Genomic DNA, 7969 nt, shown 5'->3' with positions numbered 1-7969 from the left:
ATTTTTTTGGTTAATGTTTCCTCCAGAATATGGATGCTGGCGTACAAGTGGTCATGCAAGAGCAATGTTTTCTGTTTATACCCTTTTGCAATGATACAAAATATAAATAAATAAAAATAAAACAAAAGGTAGGCAGTAGTCACTGGTAGGCAGGCATGCAGGTGATTGAGATGTCCACACAGCCCTCCTCTGAGACACAGACCAAACAGACAGAAATGGTGCCATCTTAGGAGCAAAAATAGCAGATCTACAAGCTTATAGCACGGCACCAAGTGGAGCACTATATGAGATTTTATATCTGCTATTTTTGAATAGCCAAAGTATATAAAATAATGGTTAACGTGGTTAAAATAAAATAAAATACAGATGCAGCTGCGTTCCCGGTCTTAACCAACCTGACATGATAGGGTGCATCATTGGTCGGATGATAAGGTTTACATGTTGTTGCCATCTATATTATAAGGGTGGTGTGTAAACTGAGGGAGGTTTGGACTCCATTTAAGCTGCCATACCATAATAACTTAAATAGAAAGCAATCTGATTCCTGTGGGAATGGCATCCCTCATGATTCCAGGAATGCCCATGGTGATAAAGTTAGTGATATAAGTAATATAGAGGCTGCATTGTGTTTTGATGCATAGAGCACAGCACACTGCATCAGGATAACTTATATGTTCTTGTTGGTTATAGTTAGATAGCACATTATGAGCACAATAAAGTCTTTCAATGGCAGGTATATGCAGCTATAGCCTGTGATTTTTGTGAAGACATACTACATATAGCCTACATACATGATGTTAGAATCCTCATAAACAATGGCTTAAGCATCTGATATTTTAAACAGACACAACAGATTATTTTATAGCATGCACCATTAATGTGCAACAGACCATATATAAAACAAATGACTCCACCAAAATAAAGCTATTCACTAGCCTATTTTTAAAAAAAGAAGAAAAGAGAAAAAAAGAACATAATCATCTACTTTCAAATAATTAAATGAAAGCAAAGATCATTATGTATTACAATTGAGCATAAGGGGCGAAGGTAAGGTATATCCCACATGCCTGAAAGGGTTAATTCTCGGACGGCCAGACCATTTGCTGCATGTCACTCCTCTGCTCTTTCTGTGTTTCCTGTCAATAAAGGCTCAGATAAAGGCCCCTAAAATATCTTAAACAAACAGAAAAAGAATGAATGAATATTCTTCAGACTTTTGTCCACAAAAAGTTTACATTTGATTCTCTGGTAAATTTCAGGTAATAAAAGCAGTAAAAAGAAATACTTTAACTTTGATATCATTGGCATTAGTCCCAAATATCCATTAGTAACTTTTTTTTTTAAACAAATCAAAATAAATGATCTGTGATGGCTTGTCTATCTTGGCGTGTCTATCTTCTCATGAGATGGAAAATATGATGCACTGATCAAAACCACAACGCATGTAAATCAAGCGCAAAAGCAGCCCTTATCAACATAGAAGCATGCAGCCAGCCACCAAAACCAGTGTTCCCACAATGTCTCTATGACTCCCCTGCTAGTAATGCCTTTTAGACTTCTGCTCACAAGCTGCTGGAAGGAAGCATCTATTCACAGGCTGGAAGCCTGGCTTGGGCAAGGGTGAAACCACGATACCGGTAAAGGCTTCTGACCTCAAAAGCTATCCATCACAGGCTCCAATTCAAAGTGTCAAGCTCTTTTGTCGGAGACAATGAACAAGCAACTAAACTGGGGAATGGGAGGAAGTGCTGGACTTGTTTGATGTAACCGTAGATGCTTTGGAGGGCGATACTATTTTAGACACCTTTGTCACCTGAGCACACAGCGATTTACTGTCAAATGCTGGGATAATCAGGCATTTTACTGTCTGTTAAAGGAATTGTAAAAAGAAAGAAACAATCTTCGCTTTCATCTCTACATTAAGTTTCCATCCTCGTGCTAATTTGTTGAGCACTTTTGAGATACCATATGTATATACTGTATGATGTCATACATGTTTATACTACTATGTTAATCATGAAATAATCTTCCTTGAACAAGATCAACCGATAACAGAGGCCAGTTTTCAGCCCATGAACATCCATGACTAAACATGTACCTGCAAGATAAGCTCACAGGTCTGAGCTATGAGCGGAGCCTGAGAGTGTTTATGGTCTTTCAATCATATCCATCATCATCAAATCTGTTGCCATGACACCATGGCATGTCACTACTTTTCATCTTGATGTTTAAAGAACACTTTTTTGCGTGACAAACTCAATCTAGAAGACGGTCCATTTAGTTTGTCTCTGTGTGCCTACGAAATGTGTTGTATATGCTGTCAGTAGGTCAAGGAACATTTGTCACATAAATGTTTTCTTTTGAAACAATGAACTTTTAGAAAACTTAAATAACTCAATATTTGGAAGTTAATATGACGTATGGTGAAAAAACTAAACAAAAATAACCTTTCACAAATTAGTCATGTTATTTGTAAAACTGATTTTATTCATTTGAAGCTATAGTATATGCATATTCAAATAACCTAAACTGAAATAAAGTGCACATTAGTCTGTTATGGCAGAGACAAATCAGAGATTCATTCCTGTGGTGTTGATGACTTGGGAGTGGTCCTGAGGAACCACAGCACATGAGACATGGGTGGGACATCCTATAGTGGTTAGGATGACCACCTCATAACCGGAAGGATGCAGGCTCAAATCCCAGAAACAACCACATGTGCTTTCAAGGTGCTGTGTGAGCAAGACAACCGTAGAGGTCAGAGTATCAGCAAAACACCTATACTATCCCATATACTTTGATTTAAGACAAATAGCGAAAACAGGTGGTCTTAAAGTTCACAACGCATGCAACACATTGTGAGCTTGTAGCTCGTATTAGATAATTTAATTAGATTAGATAATTAGAAATGTAATGACATGCCCAAAATAGGGATGCAAAGTGGTTAACCACTTTTATAGTATAGTAAAAATCACACCCGTGTGAAGTGAGAGGCACTCATCATCATACATCATCATACATCATCTCATTCTGGCCAATCACAATTTGCGTCCTCACTTTTCTGTCTTCACTTTTCTGCCCTCACTTTTATCTTCAATATGTACTTTGCTCAGCCAATCAAATCATAGCTATGGGATGATCAGCCAATCACAAGCCAATGTTTGTGTTTACACAAACCCGGAAAACTGGGCATAGGAAAAATTAACCTGAGTTGCAACTGTATTTGGTACGCTCTTTTTGAGTGGTGTAAACCACTCCTACAACTGGCTTGGTTTGTTGAGTGGTGTAAATCACTCCTACAACTGGCTTTGTTTGTGCAGAAAAAATGAGCATGGTTGCTATGTTCACCCTGTTCACCCGGGTGTGATTTCATTACGTCAGACATGATTTCATTACGTCAGACAGGCTATATTATACCACTCAGTTCACACGGGTGTGATTTTTTGAGTATCTAGAGTTGGGGCCGCTGCACCACTATTCCATATATGGAGATCTATCAGTCATTGGCCCATGCCCATACTGTATAAGGGCATGCCCTCTGTTGTGCCTACACACTCCATATTTGGGCATAGCTGCATTAGGAACTCTTATATGACCGTAATGACATGACCGTCCGGTCCTCCCATTTTTAATTAATTTTAATATATATAGGGTACACCTCTCTTCGCCGAATATAGGCAATCTACAAGCTTATCTATTATCAGCGAATGTTCCCGCCAGAATAGGTATGCTGGAGTTCAAGTGGTTGATGTACAGTAAGACCATGGGATGTGCAACTACCTTTGAAGTTTAGGTATGTATCTCATCCAGCCACTCTCATCCAGGATGGATTACAGGTGCAGTACTGCATGGGTTCATTGGCGGTTCATATAGCTGCTGTGGCAGCGGTGGCCGAACAGATTGCAGAGCGGTCTTGATACCGGAAGGTCGCCAGTTCGAATCAGCGGTCCGACACGTTAAAATTACCACCGCTGAAGTGCCCTTGAACAAGGCATTGAACCACTACGATGAAATGTGTTCTATGAGCAGGGCCTGGCTGGAAACAAGTTCTTGAGCTTAGCCCAGATACCCTGGGTAAATATAGTAATCATTTCATTTGCTGATGAACATGGTGGTTCAAACCCTTTTGATTATGGTACAATAATAATAATAAATGGAATATTAGCACACATTTATATGCCGCTTTTCTAAGTACCCAAAGTAACTTTATTAAAAAGATTTATAAGTGCTAGACTAAAATCAAAGAGGGGAGGTACTATACCTCTTCAACCACTTGGAATACATGCTATGTACACTCCAAAATATTCAGGTTCATTTAATTATGTGGGGTCTATTTTTAAATTCTTAGATTTAAAATACACTGAGGATTTTGTATGTGTATCATCATCACAAGTCTGTACAACAGACAGTCTGTAATGTTGATGGTGTGAGGCTGATGTCAAGAAATAATATGTCTTGATCATTGTGGCCTGGAAAGCCAAGACAAAGAACTGTAATTGTGCGAATGGAAACAGAGAAATTACTCCTGTCCAGTTCCAGATGCTTTTGGTTCTGAAGGATTCATTTAGTGGCATTCAATTGTATTATTTTTGGTTGATTTGATGACATATAAATCCCTGTTATGCCATTTGATACTGATAACACACAAAAAGTATTTGCCTCTTCTCTGTTGGCATTTGCAGGGGCAGATCTGTTACTGCATCCAGTTTTATAGATGATGTGAGTATGCCAATGTGGCGCTTTGGAAAACAGACGGGCTCAGGATCTTGCAGTAGGAGGCTGAAATACTGTACAACATGTAGTGTCCAAGAAATGTGATCTCAATTTAGCCCCCCAAAAAAGAAGTGGAGGAAACAGTTTTGGGAGCACTTCACAGCATAGTCTGACAGGAACACACTGAAGGAACACCTGGGCTAAGATCTACAGTATGCTGTTGTTATTATTTTCTTGGCTACATTCAACATGGCCAGACCCTCTCTGGAAATAAGCCGCACTCTGATATGCCTCTGATAAGCCAGCCTTTATGGAGTAATAACATTCTGACTGGTATCACGCCAGGATTCCTCTTTGACAACACGAATGCTTTTGAGTGTTATTAGAAATCTGCCAATCCAAACCATCTGTAAAACAATATCTGCAAGAAATCAATATCAATTCAACGGACAATGGAGCAAGGGCCTCGTTGATTTGCAATGTGTTTCTAAAAAAGTACGATGATTAAAGTCATATCATGGATGATATGCTCTCCTGAGCCAGCTTGGATAACCCAGGTAGCATTTTTAGGTGACTCATAACTGGGCAATGTCCAGTCGGGAGGATCTGGTCATGTGAAACCAAGCAGAGCCAGTACAGTGACCTTGGTGGTCATTTGCTCGGTGCCAAAGACTCACTCTTAACGCTAACTGACAGGAACAACTTATTTTTACATACTTTCCATAGGATTATTTTATCTGATTTGATTTCTGTCTTCTGAGCTTGTATAATGTAAGACACAAAAGTACACATGAATAACTCTCTGAAGCTGAATCCAAATGAAGAAGTACATTTCATGGATTTTGGTAGTACTCTCATCTGGAGAAATGACAACCACATCATGAGATAATCCTATGAGCGCTCCAAACAGCCAATAGTTCAGGTTTAAGGTCACAGTATTGTAACAATTGTACAATATTGCAATCCTAGAATGACTCCAATTCATAATTTGGACATACTGTACAATGAGCACTGAGAGTATATGAGTACTAGAGTACTATTCTGTTTATAATCACTAATAACATGTGATAAGCAAGTTAGGAATATTGTACTGGTTTTACCTGTTCACAGTACCAATTGTTCCCACTGAGAGTACGCAGTACCCACTAACATATGACCGATAGACTAAATATGGAGATGATCCCTGATGTTTTCAAAAACTGATGTTTTTGATGACGTACACGGTATGAATGGGAGACAGACAGACCCGCAGACAGATAAACAGATACAGGGGCATCAGTGGCTCAGGAGGTATAGCGGCCGCTTGGGAGACATAAGGTTCTTGGTTCTGTATAGTGGATACAGTAGGCTCTATGCACCATTTATTATTTACAGACATTTCACGCTTTGCACTGTGATAGAAGGTTCTTTTTGTGTATGCTACCACTTAGAATGGCGCAGGGGCACAATTATGACACTTTGCCAATTCGTGAAGCCGATGGGTTGGGTTGGCGTGACCAATCAAGGAAGCCTGGGACAGACGCGCACACACAGAGATTTCTGAAATGTACAGATAGATATAGGAAAGAAGATTGTATTGCAATTGTGAGTGGTCGCATGGTGGTGGTGGGGGTATGTCTGCCCCTCAACCCACCAAGGTTTGAGTCCCACTATAGGGCCCGTCTGCCTGATATGTTTATCCATTTATATTTGTTTTACTTTATGATCAAGTGGTCAAAATCATAAGCTCTGAAATAAGATGTGATTTCTGGGGTATTGCTTACTTTAATAATGAGGATTATAGTATGTCACTCCTCAGACTACAGACCACACATTCTGTATTCCCTGAGGTGTAAGACCCTTGCTCCACCCTAATAAAGTGACATGACGCCTTTTGTATCACCGCTGTGAAGTCTGCGCCACAACGTCAACTTTAAAAGTCTGGCAACAGTGGGGGGGTGGGGGGGAGTACATTTAGGAACCTTTGATGTCACTCACGACAGTGTGAACCTTCTCACCGTGGCACGTTCCAGTGAAAACTGGTTCTTATTAGGATCATATACAAGCCCAGGATTGACTGGTTTCACCCACCACGTCGAACAGCCGAAGCCCCACTCACTCCAACACATCAGTCAATTCGTCAGTCAGTCAGCCAGTCAGTCAGCCAGCCAGCCAGCCAGTCAGTCAGTCAGTCAGTCAGTCAGCCCAGTCAGTCAGCCCACCCTGACTCTTGTCTTTGATTCAAGGCTGTTCAGACACGGGGGTGGCGTGTGTGTGTGTGTGTGTGTGTGTGTGTGTGTGTGTGCGTGCGTGCGTGTGTGCGTGCGTGCGTGCGTGCGTGCGTGCGTGCGTGCGTGCGTGCGTGTGTGAATGGATGGCAGAGGGAGGGGGATATTTATGTTGTGTGCAGAATACAGCATAGCTACCCACCAGCTGAGAACCAATCCAGCACAACGTGTGTAAATCATACATCGTCGCCGGTGCGGTCGAACTCTCTCCGTGAGTGAAACACCCGCTCGTTCACTCTCTGACTTTGATGTGAGTCACACAGTTCAGTGCAGATGGGAGACACCCACACGAGACGATAAACAAATGATCCAAGAGTCTGTCTGTCTGTCTTTCTCCCTCTCTCTCTTTGAGTAGATCTGTACCTCTGTGGGTCCTGCAGATGTGAATAGGCAGGATGTGTGTGTGTGTGCGTGCGTGTGTGCACACGTGCGTTGTGCATGTGTGCACACGTGTGTGTGCGCATGTGTGCACACACGCGTGCGTGCGTGCGTGTTTGTGTACGTGTGTGTGCGCATGTGTGCACACGCGTGCGTGCGTGCGTGCGTGCGTGCGTGCGTGCGTGCGTGCGTGCGTGCGTGCGTGCGTGCGTGCGTGCGTGCGTGCGTGCGTGCGTGCGTGCGTGTGGGTCATCAGGTTCCGGTCTGATTCCCGAAAATGAAGCAATTGGACATTCCTGGATTAAAAACACAATCTTGGGGAGTGTTTGTTATGGTTGCAGGTGATAAGACAGTTTCTTGTCTTTTACTGGAATTTCTCGACATGAGGTTGCGCTAATTGTCTGGAAACGCATTTCCATTGATATCTGGTTATTTTATTAACAAGATTTTGTTTTCTGTGAATCATTCTTAACATTTTTCCATAAAGCCTAGATAAGAACCATTACTTTGTATCGATGTACTGGGTGGGTATTTTAGACACTTGTCTTTCAACTCTTTCCAAGATGCAAAACAATAAGTAACTTGCAGTATAATGGAATATTTATACCCAG

Source organism: Electrona antarctica (genome assembly GCF_951216825.1).
Source record: "Electrona antarctica genome assembly, chromosome: 4".
Classification (NCBI taxonomy): domain Eukaryota; kingdom Metazoa; phylum Chordata; class Actinopteri; order Myctophiformes; family Myctophidae; genus Electrona; species Electrona antarctica.
This window is presented reverse-complemented; position numbering follows the sequence as displayed.